A 16,843-nucleotide genomic window follows, 5' to 3' on the forward strand; every position below is an offset into this window, starting at 1 on the left:
ACACCAGGCAACGATAATATATGGGGTGATGGATATGTTTGCTGCCCAGATTCTATCATTACATATTGTTCATATATTGCAAAACAAGTCAGTCCTCTACAAATATGCTTAACGATCCTATGCCGATTGAAATTATAATAAAAAAGAAGAGATTCGAAAGCTAAATGTCATGTCTATTAACTTCCAGAACTTAAATTTTTGATTTTAGAAAAACGTCTTAGCCCAAATGTATATTTATATTATATTCAACATATTTAAATTCTACATTTTGGGGGTATATTGTGGGGGAGGTTATCTTGTATTGGCAATATATAGATTCATCACTGAATTAAACATCAGAAACACTGAAAATTCGAATGTTACTGAGAATTTCCATTTTTCAAGTCACTCTGGAAAACATAATTGAAACTTGGGCCTTAATTTCTTAATGACAGCAAAAAAATAAATAAATATTTTGCTCCTATACAACATTGACAGCATGTTCATATCCCTGGGTGAAAAGCTTTGTTTACATTATTGCTCTTGTGTTTAATTCCTAGAGACTAGAGAAGCCTGCTACACTTTACAGTGCAGAAGACGCTCCACTGGATTGAACATCAGCCTACTTGGCACACTAGGCGTTTGCTCATGAACTTCAAAGGAGTCATATTATGCTTGAAGTGAAAGCTGAATGCTACATTATCTCTTTCATTCAAGTTAGAAAATAAATAGAAGCAAGAGAGTGAAAAACCGAAGTGCAAAAACGTCTGAGAAATATGATATGAATCCATGCTCTTCTTCCAAATCACAAGCCAGAAATCAGAGTCCACTCACTTATTCCTACAAAAATTAGGCTGAAAATCAGAATGAACAAAAGTTAGCTGTTCGTGTGTTTAGGTTTTTTTGTTTGTTTTTGTTTGTTTGATGTGGCAGATACTCTTGTGGGCTACACGCACAGTTTGAAAACACACATATAAAGTTAATTCCTTTTCCTGAGATCGATACCGAGATGACTTCCTTGTCAATAAATGCAACGCTGAATCAGATGAGGTCAGATGTAAAGATGAGTGGTTTCTGGCTCTCACCAAATTTTGGCAAGTCTGCCTCACTCTCTCCTGGATGCCCCCAGCTCCCTCACAGGTGAGGGCTACTTATCAACACGGCCAGGTCCATTTCCTGCAGCCCTCCCCAGCTGCCTTCCTCTAAACAAGCAAGCAAATCCCAAGAGCAACTCTCAAGCCACTGACGCTAACTTGGTCTTCTACCAACTTGGAGATGTAGGTTTAAAATGGAAATTCCTGTTGTTCACACTAAATCGGAATCTCTTAATTAGGGTATGACAAACCACATCTAAAGTGACTTTTATTTTTACCAGTTTGTGGAACTAGTGCATCTAATACATCGAGAATGTTGATCAAAATCAAACGCCTCTGGCATTTGCCTACATTCCTATCCTGTTCTACAAAATAATGGGTTAGGAAATTGCTTTGGAAAAAATACTAGGAAATTATGCTTTTATTAGAAGAAAACAAAAATGTTCTCCTATATACATTAATATTGCATGAAAATTGTTATTACTTACATATTACTAGTGAGTCCATTGTTTTGACTAACGTAGAATACGTAAGAGAAGACATTAACATTTACTGCACTTAGTGTAGGGCAACTGACCCTACACGCCGACTCTCCCAGGGCACAGCTGAGTACACTCATACAGGTAACCCTGAGAGTCATTTACAGTATTACAATTTATAAGATGTACCTGCCAAGAGGCTGTGATGAGAAGGCCTTGGAGCATGTGTTGTTAAATAGATAAAACTAATTCAGAAGAGAGATGCACTTTGAAAACCGAATGGGCCCAATGAGTCTACAAAGCTATTTGCAATGTTTCCTTTAAACATATTATTTGGAAAATAATCTCACAGCCTTTATAAATGTCCAGCAAAGTAGGATTTTGCAATCTCTTTTATAATTTATACAAGTGACTATAAAATAAAAAAGCAGACTACAAAAATATGCATAAGCATATATCTATATATGCATGCACATATATAATACACGAAATGAACACATGAATATGTGTGTATATTAAAATACCTATCTATGGTGTTTTATATATGTCTGGTGTGTGTGTGTTCATGTTTTAAAAAATCAGAGGAAAAAAGTTTGATCTCAAAAAACTTTAGATTCACAAATTGCATTGCACCTCCTAAAATTCTGAAAGTGTGATTGGCCTGTGGGCAACTGCAGTTACAACTGAGGAAAGTAGTCACCAGAAGGTGTGACCGACAATTTTCTCTATGTTGAGTGCACACCCCAGGACACAGCCAAACTGCACAAGGAAGAGGGGAAATGCCAATTCAGAAACTTTCGAACTTGGGTAGTTACAGAATAAAACTATAATTCTATTTCTGCATCCGTTATAGCAAAACAATTAGCACCATCAAAAGGAGGAAGGTCAGAAGGCAGCGGCAACATAGGTCATGTAAAACAGACCAGTTAGAGGAGAAACTGTAAGTTCCCTCTGAAAATAGGGAGAAGGGGAAAGAAAATTCTACTTCGGTTGAATCAAACTGTGTATGCTTAAAACCGTGGAAGTGTAGCAACAGAGATGTTTCCTGCAAAGAAATATAGCCACGTATTCTCACTCCTTAAGTATTTTGTTTCTAGAAATACACAGAGGTTTAGTATCTGTTCAGTTAAATATCAGTATCCATACTTGTTCTAGGCTGTTCCATTGCTAATAACAGAAGATATCTGCATCTGGGTAATTTAAGAGAATAGAGGAGACTGAAGTTTACTCAACTCACAGTTTGAAGGTCCAGCAGCCACATTTAGTGAAGGTTTTCCCACTGGTGGGGTCCAAAGGCCATGCGGATGCCCCAGTGTGGGAAGGCAGGAGCCCACATCTCGCGTGATCATCAGTGTGTGTTCTCCCTTATAAACCCACCAGGAGTCAATCACAGGAGCCTCTCCCTAATCACCTCATCATTTCCAAAGGCTCCACCTTTCAACCTCATAATACCTTCATGATATAACCAAACTCCAACACACAAATTCATGACAGACACCCAAACCATAGCAATACTTTCCTTAACACAAGCCCAACCGACTGGATCATATGTTTCTCCATGTACATCCTAAAAACCATAGTTGGAGTCATTACCAAGGAGGCCAAACGTGGACCGGTTTGAGCCAGAGTATATTGTCACAGGATTACAACTCATCAAGGAAAATAGATAGGTCTGTGTCTACACAAACACAAATAACTGAATAAATACATGATGGAGGGGCATTTTCCCTTCTAGAAAAATTCAAATTAATAAATGTGGAGGGAATGAGGTAAGTACAAAATCCCCACTGGGGATATCCCACAGTAATCATTAGCTGCTGTGCCTCTCTCCATCTGTGACAGTTCTTCAGTCTTAGTGTAAAAACCACTCATGGGTGCTAAAATCAGTGAGTGAAAATGTGAGGGAGAGACAGGCTGTCAGCTTAGAGACAGAGTAACTTCATAAAGGAGAAATCTGACAGACACCACATTAACCAAGAGTTCAAGGTCCGTAGAGCAGGGAATAGGGCCTACTGACATAGGTATCCCATGACATTATATACTGAGAGGGTACGTCGCTTTTGTGGTATTCTTGCCCCCCCCCAAAAAAAAAAGCATTAATATGATTTCATCATGAGAAACATCATGAAGACCCCAAATTACATGACATTCTGCAAAATAGCTGATCAGTTATTCAAAATGTCAGAAACGTCCAGGTTATGAAAGACTAAGGAACTGTCACAGATGTAGAGGTTTTAAAGAAGCATGACCACCAAATGCAATCAGGGATACTAAACTGGTTCCTGGAGCAAAACTAGGACATTGGGGGGGGGAATTGTAGAACTATGTGCAAGATTCATGGGTAGTAACTGATGATAATTTGCTGGTTTTCATAATTGAAGTATGATGATGCAAGATGTGAATACCAGAAAAGCTGGGTGTGGCAAAACTGGGTATCCTCAGTACCAATTTTGCAGCTTTTCTTGCATGTAAAATTATTTTACATAATACTTTTTAGGTTGGTCCCATGACATAGGATTAATCTATTTATTTTATATTTTATTTTAATTTATTTTATGCATTCGATCACATGCATTGCTTAGCTTGTAAAGTGAATGTTCCAACCTGAATACATTTTCACCAGTCCAGGTGGGGATACTATAGACGTTATCATTAACAGATAATAACCCATTTCTGTGTCCCATGTCTTTCCTGGCATAGTATTTAAGCACTATGCATGGAGAGCCAGATCCCACTGGCCAACAGCAGTTCAATTCCTGGCTTCAGTGGCTTGAAAAAACATACCATGCATGTGTGCACACATGCCCCAAATCCTAACAGAATGGAGAATTAGTCAAGAAGGAATCGAGGCATGACCACACTCCATTGAGGGATGCTTTCTCCCTCTTGCTCTCTTTTTCTGACTCTCTCTGGCAAGCACTCATGCCCTCTAGCAATCTTTTTAAGTTTTTAAAAAGATGGAAACATGGCATTCTCATGCCTTTTTCATATTATTCCATACTTAGGTTAGTCTGTTCCATTGCCAATAACAGAAATTACTACTGAGATGTTTTATTTCTTTCCTGGTTCACAGTCGAGTTTGTTCTTCTGAAAATTGCCTCAGTGTATGAAAGGACACATCCACCCCTGTAAACTACCAGGTCTGTTGATCAGTAAACATCCAGCCCAACCACTAATAAAATGCATTGACTATATGTGTAGTTAACACTCTTTAGACAGTACAATAAGTAAAAGAAAATTACTGATGAACATAGCACAGAAAATGAACTTCTAATTGCCCGTAAGTGTTATTGTGGGTAAATTGGTATTACACAGGGGCAACGTTTTTAGCACTAATGTATATACTATGACTCATTCAAAAACACATTTCAGTAGCCCAAAAATAAAATTTAGTAAATGTAGGGCATTGAGTAATTGGTTTTCATTAAATTTTTCTTAATTAGATACTTGCTAAATAGGTTTATTAGTGATCACAAAATGAATCTATAAAATAACTTGTAAAAATGGAGCATTTACCATGCACTGGGCACTTTATTCGTGGTTATTACTATCAAGAGGAGCTGGGTATGTAATGGATAGGCTACATTTTGCTTAATGTTTGCTTTGAGGTATTTTATTGTGCTAAATAGGTAGTAAATGTCCGTTTAAAAAGAAAAACAATAGTCAGCAAGCTGCATAAAAATAACTGGAGGACTGTCTGTGTTTCCAATAGTTTTAATCAACTGCGTGAGAGCAATCATCCTCAATCATCCCACATGCCAAAGTCACTTTCAAAGGGAGCCCTGCTGACTCCTCTGTAAGCCACAGCAGGACGGCTACAACCCAGGTCCTCCCATGGAGCTACCAGTAGCTTACAGCTTCCAACAGAGCCCTCTCTGCTCAATCTCATTCTCTCTCATTATCTCTTTCACAATCTGTGCATGCGTGTGTGCGTGTGTGTGTGTGTGTGTTTTGCAAAAATTGAAGTAGATTTTTAGTTAAACAATTAATCTTCAAACCCAACAACCTATGTTAGAGAATATAATACATGCCAACAAATTAAGACCATTACAATATTTTAAAACCTCTGTTCATTTCAATAGACATTATGCTCTATTCTCAGACTGTGTGTGTGTGTGTGTGTGTGTGTGTGTGTGTGTTGGTTCTTTTAGACAGGATCTCACCCTGGAGTGATCCTCTTGTCTCAGCCTCATCAGTAGCTGGAACTGTAGGCATACCTCACTGAATCAAGCTTTCAGGGCAGGCTAAGAATCACTCCCAGGTGTGTACCCGTGCCAAGCAGCAGCATCGGCTAACTACCACAGCTGGGCCCCTTTCTCTTTTAAATTAATCAAAATGCGTATAATAATGTATATAATCATGACCATACAGTGCATACCGTACATGAATTTAAAAAAAAAAAGTTTTATGGCAGTAACTTGCACAACAAGCTTGCAGGTTCTACATGAATAATAAACACTAACCAAAGACAAAGTGAGTGAACAATTATGGCAACACTCTTAAAAAGTGAAAAAATGGGGTGGAGATCCAGGTAAGAGGGACTAGACCATTTAAGAATTGTTATTGAAAGGCCAGCAGGTGGCATGGTGTTTAAGGTACTGGACTCCCAAACTGTGAATGTGGTTCAACTCTGGACCCAATGGCTTGAAAATCATGCCAAGTGCATGTTTGTGCCTACCCTGAATCCCAAGAGGAGAATGGATTGCAGTGCGGTCATTCCACCTGGGGAGTGATTTCTCACTGTCCCTCCTGCAGTCTCTCTCTGCCCCTGGCAAAACAAAAATAAAACTATTACTGGAGAGCAAAATGTGCACACATTTACATATTTTTGTTTATTTGTTTATAAATAAGGTGAAAAAAAGGTTCATTTCAGTTATGGTGTAGTTCTACAGAAGAAACTGATTAAAGATGTTTTAGGGATATATTTATTGGTAAATCACTGATGTGGGGGAGGGCCTCATCTGTTTTACTAATAACAGAAGTTGCATTTATTACTAGGGGTCTTAAAGTTCTGAAGATAAAAGTAATTACTTATCTTTGAAACAGATTTCCTTTTTTATGAAGTGGGTCACTAGAAATTGACCCTTCAATTACATGTACATGGAAAACAGCTTATCTTTTAGTCATTATCTATTTAATCCATGTATTTAATTAAGTCTATGGGATGGTTATCGAACATGGAGCGTTGTGCTTTGGAATTTTGTGTGAAACACAAAGAGACCCTCTCCTGACCTCATGGGGTTCATTCTCATGAAGAAGGCAGGCAGGTTCTCTAAGACAAATGAATTTAGTAGACGTTAACCAGAAAGATCTGAAAAGTCTTTGCTCAGAAAATAACACTCAAAATAATTGGGCTGATTCAACTACTAATCTGAGGAGAAAAGAATTTACTATACCAGAACAACAAACCTAAAGTCTATGTGATGCAGTTACAAGGTGAAAAGAAATAGGATTGAACTAAGAACATTAGCGTGAAAAAAAAAAGGGGGGGGAAATGTCTCTACCTCATCGGACACTGGTACCAGATCAGATTGCAATGATGTTTAGGTTAATCGTATGGTTTACCATTGAAAATGGAAATTCTCAATAGCAAAGTATAATATATTTATTATTAATCTAGAACACATGAAGCTCTTGATCATGCTACAAAATTGTGCCTACCCGAAGAGCAAGGAGACGCTTCTAAATGGGAATAGTGTGTGGGAGACAGTATACAGACAGGGTTGCAGAGTAGAGAATAGCCAGAGGTTGGGAGGCTTATAGTACTAACATAATCGGCTAATTAGAAAGCCACTTAAGTGGACTATCCAAGAGATGATAATCCTGAATGGGATTTTGTGGAGAAAGAGACAGAGATGAAGATAGAGTTATGATATATTTAAGAGATAAATAGATCTGGAGATGAGTCAGGGAGGAAGTATGTTAGATGGGGGCCCCCTCACTTGATTTTATCCTTTAACAAGTAGGTAGGTGGATGGCACGACTATTCCATGAAATAGAAAACACTAGAAGAGCCCAGCAGTAGAGAGCTGCATTATTAGGATATGATTAAAGCATAAAAAATGAGGTTTAATATTCATGTCAGCACAGTGGTGGGTCCATAGAATGTTCAGGGTAGTGCATATCAAACATTTCCAACTGGTACTTTTCAAGGATGGATATTCTGCACTCTAAGATATTCTGCACTATCAAACATTTTAGCTGGCAATGACCTGGGAGCTATACCTTATCCTATGCCTAGAGTAAAGAATATCATTTAAGAATATGATTGTCACTTACCCAAGGGCAGAGAGAAATCAAATGTTGGCAAGAAATTACATGTTTTAGTCTGTTCTCCATTGCTTTATAACAAAATACCCAAACATTGGGTAATTTATAAGAATGGAGGATTTTTAGCTCATGGGTTATTTTTTAAATTATTAATTTAATTTTATTTATTTATTCATTTAATTTAATTTGACCAGAGTGTCACATACACCCACACAGAGAGAGAGAGAGAGAAAGTGAGAAAGCAAGTCATCAGGTCAAGGACATGCATCATGGTCAGTCATGTGGGAGTGTCCAGTGTCTTAACCACTATGCCACCTGTTGGCCCCTACCTCATGGTTTTTGAGGTCCAAGTCTAGGAGCCCTATCTGGAGAGGATCTTGCTGGTGGATAACATGGTGGAGAGCATCACATGGCAAGAGCTTGGGCTAAATGCATTTGTGTCCATTGTCTCTGAGTCGCCCTAGAAAGCAGCACATGGTCTAATAATGAGGTTCTCACACTGATGCCAATCTTCTTCCAATGACCTTACCTCTCAACACCATAGACAGATCAAGTTTCAGCCTCCTAATTCCATTACAACAACTCACCAAATCTCATCACATACATTTTGAGGAGACACATTCTAAATCATGGCTCTGCTATTCCCCCCTTTAACTGTGGGTTCTGTGTGCAGAGTAGGTGCATTGGCCACCATACCTCCTTGGGCAGGAGGAAAGCAGTACAGAAACTAAGTGACAGAACTTCAGAATGGCATGTTTGGTGGATTCCAGAAACTGTGGTAATATCCAATTTAATACAGCATTTCTGCATTATTTTCTCTTATTTTCAACACTTCTATAATTTTATTTCCTTTTTAAAGTTTATTCACTTATTTCTTCCATGAGAGAGATAGACAGGCAGACCCAACAAGGTCTTCATGCCACACTCCTACCTCCAGCCTCAGGTAACCAGAGTCATGGTCACATGTGTATACCTGGCAGGTACAGGTAGACCTGGAAGTGGCAAACCATGACTTTGCCACCTGACTCATCATTGCAGAGGATCACTGCATTACCACTGTGCCACCAAGCTAGCCAAAACCTGCATAATTTTTGTCTTAAATACAAAATAGTTGAGTCCATGCTATATTTAGGGAGTTAAGGAGAACATCTGAACTTTAGCCAGAAGCTGGTCATGAGAAAACAGAGGTAACCTAATTACTTTAAATTAAACTCTAGCCTGATGACTAAGTAATAACCTAATGTGGGCCAGTTGGTTGAAATAACTCATTAAGGACCAAGATGGGTCTGCAGAATATAACATCATTCCTTTAGGGCCTCCCAGAGAGCTTAAGTGGGAGAGGAGGTACCCACTTAAAAGATCTAACTTCTTATAGTTCTGAGATCTTTATTTGGACATTAAAGGAATGGATGATCTGGAAGTTATGTAATTAGCTTGAGAACTGCCTTAGTGTCGCTGAATTGCCTGGTTTGGGTGGAAGATTCTCTACCTCTCTTCAAACAGAAACTTCCACAGAGAAGCATTCACATGGAAAGAAATAGTTGCAAGTGTGTAACTAGGATTTATTTTGGCAATTTAGTAGCAATTTTATTTGTGCAATATTTTCAGTATCTCAGAAAAAAAACTTTCTTTTAAATTATGGATTTCAGGGTAAGACTAACTCTAAGTTTATATTATATTTTATAGCTTTACTTCTGTACCTAAACTTTAATTTCATGATATCAACCAACATAAAAGTAGAAGTTGCTGCAAAGAAATTTTTAGGGGCATTTTGGTACTATATCAATTTCATAGATCATGAAATTTCAACTATGAGAGCAAAATACACTAGGTTCCCACTGAGAAAGTCATCAAGAAAGATGAGGGTTTTTTTTCCTCTTATACAAATCATTGGTAGAAAAAGAATGTGTGGATAGAAAAATGTGGCACGATTTGAAAACCATCATCAGCATCGTCACAAGTTCTTTTTTTTTTTTTTGGAGAGGGTTCCTCCCCCACCATAGGGCCATAGAGTGCGTGCACTCACCAGAAAGACAGAGAGAGACAGAGAGACAGAAAGCGAAAAATCCCCCCCTCCGGGGAGATAGCCACACTGCAATCCCTTCTCCTCCATTCTCCTCTCAGGATCTTGGGCATGCAGTCACACGTGCTCAACGTGAGTTTAAGTCACCGGGTCTGGGACTCACACCGCGGTCAACTACATGGGAGTCCAGCAACATAGCCATTATGCTAATTGCTGGTCCCTCACCACAAGTTCTTAAAATAAGGATTCTGCCTAATTATAAGTGAACTTGGCTAGTGTTTGGATTAGTTTCTGGATTCTTTTTTTTTTTTTGCAATAAAATTCTGTGCTTTTGTTACATTTGATTTATTTTCTTTCATATACCTACAATTTTATTTCAGAAGATGCTATTCTCCAATAATCTACTCAATGCTATAGATTTCTACTAAGAAAAGCTTGTTAAATATCTTTAGTGAATGAAAAAATTATTCCAAAGAGTCCCTCAATTCTCTCAGTCATTTGTAACCATCTTCTTTTAATATGTATTTTGGAAGAACAGGTCATTTCACTGCTCAATTAAAAAATTAATTTGTTCCTGTTGAAAATGTAGAGAAACATGAATCATTTATAACAGCTTATTTTGAATGAAAACATGAATTCATTAAATAGAAACATAATTTACCAGCAAGTTTATCATATGAACAGCTTGGAAGCAGATGTGTTGCTTCAATGGGCATAAAGTTATATCTAGTATCAACACATGAAATAAGGAAATTGTTTTTATTAAGAGCAAACACAAAGTAGTCTAGCATGACACAAAGAATTATGATAAGAACTGGTTTTTCTACTTCATGACTTGATAAAATAAGTAATAATTTAATGACTTCTGAGAACATAATGGTTAGTACTTCTTCATTTTCAGAGGTAATATGAAGGCACTGAGCATGTCAAGTTGTGAGAGTGTCTAGGCCCTTCCACAGGAGAAAGAGGAAAAGGTAGCTAGGAAGTCGGAGCCATGAGGGAAGCCAATGCTCCACTTTGGCTAGATTCATGGAATATTTGCACTTGCTCCAAGAAGGAAAGTGAGACAGATACCTGTAAAGAGATGGACTGTTCATTGCACACCTGACTCAGGAAATCTGGGGACAAGTAGTGACTTCACAAAAGAGACATCCAAATGAAAGATTTCTCTCACGAAAAGTTCAAACAAAAATGATCTGGAGTTGGACATATTTTTCCTATGTTTTTCTATGCAAAATCGTATCATGGCTTTTCCAATGACCCAACAGATTATCAATGCACACAGAAATGTAAATGAATGTCAAATGTATTTTCTTAAGTGAAAGAAGCAAGACTCAAAAGCCTATATACTATAAGATCATTTTTATGGCATTCTAGACTATGCAGAAATGCAGGGTTGGCAAACCTGTGAGTGACAAGGGGGTGGAAGCAGAGAAAGGCTGACCAGAAAGACCCTGATGAAATATTAAGGGGTGATGAAACATTCTGTGTAATGATTGCGCTGGTGTTCATGGAACTATGCGTTTGTAAAAAGTCACAGAGCTGTATTTAAATGAAGGATTTTATTTTTGTAATAAATAATACTGAAAGAATTGACAAAACCAAAGGTCTGTAGACTTGGCAATATAAAAGTGTAAAACTTCTACCAATTAAAACAAAGTTCAGAACCAGCTGCAGTTGAGCAGCAGTGACACAGTGCCCCTGATGCTAAGGCCACATGGGCAAGTCCCAGGGTTACATCCTGAGGTCTCCCTGTGTATGGTGGACACATACGTGTGCACACACAATCCTGTCTGGATGAGACTGTGCGGATCATGGTGTAAGGACCTGTGTCTCTATCTCTTTCTTATATGGAAGAAGAAATGAATAAACTAATACAACAGAAAGTTCAATAGTAAAATGCTTGAGAAATTCTGAGGAAAAATTAATTGCAACTTAAAATTATGTATCTCATAAACTTATTTATGAACATATAAATTCTGAAAAAAAAAACTTATCTTGCACAACATATTCTTCCTCTGGAAGAAACTGAAAATTTTGGTTAATCAAAAACAGTGAGTCGATTGAATATGAGAAATACATAAGAAAGAAAATACTGAGAGGTCAACCCAAGAACAAGAGCCTGAAGGGCCAAACGCAGACAAGGTTGGTGAGGCCCCCACAGCGTCTCCGATTAATTGACTGATACGGCCTCTGACAGGGCCAGAGGATGCTGAGAATGACAGTGACTGCCCAAACTCAAACTTGTGGAGCTCCCAGTAGCAGATCCCATACCAGATGTGGTGTTGTTGCTAGAACATATTAATATGGTCTTGGGTATATAATAAGTGACTGAAAAACATGTCCTTTCCCAAGCCTATCCAAAAGAAAATTTAGAAACCATTTCATGTAGCTGGAATGGATGACAGTCTTGCCCAAGGCCATATTAACACTCCCTCTTTGTGTCATGATACAGTCTGAGGAGACCCACATCACCTAGAACACAATGGTCTGGCCATACTGACTGTGCCCTCAGTGCAATTGTTAGGAGTCTAGCAGTTTAGGCAGAAGTCAGAAGAACAGTTGGTGGGTCAAATCTGGCCCATGATTTGCTTTATGATAAAAAGCTTTATTGGGGACCAGTAGTTGGTGTGGTAGTTATGTCACTGGACTCCCACCTGGTGAACTGCAGTTCAAATCCCAGATCCAGTGGCTTTAAACTCAGGCCGGGCACATGTGTCTGTGTGCCCAAGATCCTGGGAAGAGAATGGAGGAGAAAGGATTGCAATGAGGCCATCACTGCCTCCCTCCCAACCTTCTGAGCCCCTAGAGATGATTTTTCACTTTCCCTCTCACTGTCTCTGTTTCTCTCTCTCCAGTGAGCACATGAGCCCTAAGGCAAAAATCTCTACCAAAAATAAAAGCTTTATTGGAACAAATCAATGCTCCTTTTGTTTACATATGGTCTACAGATGCTTTCATGCCCGAATGGCAGGGTTGAGTGATTGTGACAGAGACCATATAGACCAAAGCCTGAAACATTTACTATCTTTACAGAGAGTTTACTGATCCCTTGTCTATGCCAGGATATCTCTTTGGAGTAAACACCAAAGTAGTTTATCCATCACTTCCCACTAGGAAGAAGAAAGTACATTGTCTAGTAGGCTTCTTTGGGTTCTGGAGAAAACACTTTCCATACTCAGAAATAGAGGCACGACAATACATCGGGGAACAAACATGTAGTGCTTTCAGCTTTGGTGGGATTCAGAGGAGAGGGTTCTATTCCAGACCTAGACAGCAGTCAAATGGTCCTGTCCCTTGAACCAGACAACCCTGCAGACCCTATGCACTTAGTGGCATCACTGATGGAAAAAAAGTTGCTATGTGGACTTCACTGGCTGTTACCCATGGGAGTAGTACCTTGTAGAAACTCAGAGCTGACAAGTAATGCCATATCACCTGAGGCTAAGAAACACAGGGCTTTCAGAAAAGGTTCTCGGCATGCTTTTGAGCCTAGTCAAAGATGAAGTACCTTCCATGTGTATACTAAATGCAGACAGCATTTCCCATACTGAGCTGAGTTCTGTTAGACTCTCTAAGTTATGAAGCTAGTAGGGCCTAGTGGAAGGCCATCATGAATTGGTCTGACGTATCCAGGACAAGCATGAATGGGCACAAGCAAGCTGCACAAGGAAGAAGCCCAGACACTCATGTCATCCACCATTCTGGGGCCTTTTCTTCAGCTCACATATAGGATTGCACTAAGTGGTCCTTTCTATCAACTACTGGAAAAGGGGAAAACATGGATTTGGCATGGATGGGTTAGTTTAGGAAGGGTGCAATCTGAAAATGGCAGCTAGCATCACTACAGTGCCATTTTCAGGCAGCAGTGAGGGAAAAACCTTCCCAGTGAGCATATCTTGGACATGATCCCCCTGATCATTCACTTTACAGGAATAAGGTAGCCCAATGTTATAATATATATGGATGTACATACAGCAGATTGGCTAGTCTGTTGGACCTAAAAAGAGATTTGAAAGATTAGAGATAGGGAGGCCTGAGGTAGGAGCATGTGAGAGGGAGCATGCCAGGTAAAGAATTTTGCCTAGTATATAGCATAAGCTACCATGGAAGTATCTCTAAATGATCAAATGGACAGAACAACTTAGTTTATATCAACCAACCTCATTATAGGTTACCAAAGTGCTGATTAAAAGGTCATATGAGGGGAACCAGCAGTTAGCGTAATGGCTATGTCGTTGGACTCCCACGTAGTCGACCGCGGTTCACGTCCCGGACCCGGTGGCTTAAAACTCATGCCGGGCGCATGTGCGTGCGTGCCCAAGATCCTGAGAGGAGAATGGAGGAGAAGGGATTGCGGCGTGACCATCCCCCCTGGGGGGTGATTTCTCGCTTTCTGTCTCTATGTCTCTCTCTGTCTGTCTGGCGAGTGCACACGCCCTACAGTGAAAATCTCTCCAAAAAAAAAAAAAAAAGGTCATATGAGGGGCCAGCAGGTGGTATGGTGGTTGGCGAGTGCCCACGCCCTACAGTGAAAACCCCTCCAAAAAAAAAAAAAAAGGTCATATGAGGGGCCAGCAGGTGGTATGGTGGTTGAGGGCACTGGACTCCCACATGGCCAACCATGATTCGAGTCCTGAACCTAGCAGCTTGCTTTCTCAATTTCTCTCTCTCACACTATCACTCTGTCCCTCTCTGGTCAAATTAAATAAATAAATACAGTTAAATAAAATAATTATTTACATTTAAAAAGGCATATGAAAAGAATAGCTATGAGGTGAGGAATAGAAACTAAACTAGACCAAGCAGCATGAAGTCCCACTCAAGACAGATCTAGCTACTACCACTCCTGAATGTTCTAACGATCAGCAACAGAGACCCATGCTCACTCCCCCAAATTGCTCCTCTATACAAAAAAAAAAGTTAAGGGAAATTCACTATATCAGATCTCCTCTACCCTGAAGGAAACTGAGGTTCATTTATATTAGAATCATTATTTCTTTCAGGCATAGGTTATCTTAACTGCATGCAAATCAGCAATCAACCCTCTGGTGGTGTGGTAAGTAACAGGACCAGCATATCTCAAAGGTGTGTCCACTCCCGTTCATCCTTTGCTATAACATGGAACTTCGACTGATATAATGTTCTATGGGAAACTCTGTCAGGGGTAATTGTCCCTAACCAGTAATAAATGAAAGAGCTGTTGTTACACTATGAGGCAGGAAGGAATGTGTTTGACATGTAGATGCACCTTTGATCAATTAATGGAAAACGCAATAATGCAGTTGCTTCACCCTGAGAAGGCCATAGTACACGAGAGCTCAAACTCTGCAGTGTTGTCAGCTGGAGACGGGAGACTCTGTTTTGGATGGTGGAGAAAGGAAAGCATGAGTACCAAATTTCAGCCAAGAGACTGCCTGCAGCGGCAAGGTCTATGGTTTATTCCATTGTGTTCTCTCATGTAGGTTTTTTCCAGGAAATGAGGCTAGCCTGAGTCCTGAAGGAACCACTCCCAGAACACATATAAAGCTGGTAGATCAGAACATCATGTGGGGACTTGCAAGGGTGCTCTACCGGACCACCCAGATATCTGTTTCAGGACTTTACAATTTATTTTCAACAGTTGCTGGGGAGGCTTGTCCTTTCTCCTCAGGACCTGCCTAGGCTGAAAAGAGCAGTTGTCCAAGTTCAGATTCACTTTGTCAGCCAGTCAAAATGCAATGCATGGTTGACACAAGAGAATGAATGCCCAGCTCAGGACATCTCCAAAGAGCCCATCATCAGGGTTGGCTGATTCCTTATTATGACTTCGCCATAGCTTAACTTCTCAATCTTCCCCATCCTATATCATCTAGACTCCCACAGGTGGATCTCTACGGCACCCCCTACCAAAATTCCTACATGCAACCATCTGTCTCAAAATTTGCTTCCCAGGGAACCAATCTGTGACAGCACGTTGCTTAGAAACAGACACGAACTCCAAAGAGAAAAACAAAGGAATTGAAAGTGATGGAGAAGGGATACGGAAATGGAAACCTATTTTTCCTTGTAAGACTTAATGAATTATTTGATTTTTAAATACTGTATCTTTATTTATTTATTATTTTTTTTTTGAGGAGAGATTTTTGCGATAAAGAGCATGTGCTCACCAGAGAGATAGAGACAGAAAGTGAGAAATCATCCCTGGGGGCATGGCTGCTCTGCAATCCCTTTTCCTCCATTCTCCCCTCGGGATTTCGGCCATGCATGCACATACGCCCAAGAAAATAAATTGAGAATAAATTGTGCAGTCCCCAGCATGAGTTTTAAGCCAGCAGGTCTAGGACTTGAACCTTGGTCGACTATATGAGAGTCCAGAGACATGACTGCTAAGTCATCTGCTGGTCCCACTAGTGTATATTTTTAATAAAAATTTAAAAATAATGCTAAAAGAGAAAAAGAAAGGACTTTTAAAAGATTGTACTGAAGAAACCATTACAATTATGGGTCATATTTTCCCCCCTCATTTTATTACCATGTGCAAATCTTCAAAACCAAGCTTTTAAAAACCATTGATACATGGGACCAGCAGTTAGCATAATGGCTATGTCGCTGGACTCCCACATAGTCGACCGTGGTTCGCATCCCGGACCCGGTGGCTTGAACTCACGCTGGGCGTGTGTGCATGCGTGCCCAAGATCCCAGAGGAGAATGGAGGAGAAGGGATTGCGGCATGTCCATCCCCCCTGGGGAAGTGATTTCTCGCTTTCTATCTTTCTGTCTCTCTCTGGCGAGCACACGCGCCCTATAGCAGAAAACCTCTCCAAAAATAAAAAAATAAAAAAACTATTGATACACCACAAAAATGCAGTTTTCTTATCATGTTATATGCTGACTGGGTCATATTCCCTTTATTCTCATTTTACATTCTTTCTCGTTCACCTGGGTGGGCCGGGCCCACCCACACACATTCCCAATACATCAGCAGTCAGCTCCTGAACTGTTTTTTCATGTGATCA

This window comes from Tupaia chinensis, unplaced genomic scaffold, assembly GCF_000334495.1.
Source record: "Tupaia chinensis unplaced genomic scaffold, TupChi_1.0 Scaffold000355_1, whole genome shotgun sequence".
NCBI lineage: Eukaryota > Metazoa > Chordata > Mammalia > Scandentia > Tupaiidae > Tupaia > Tupaia belangeri.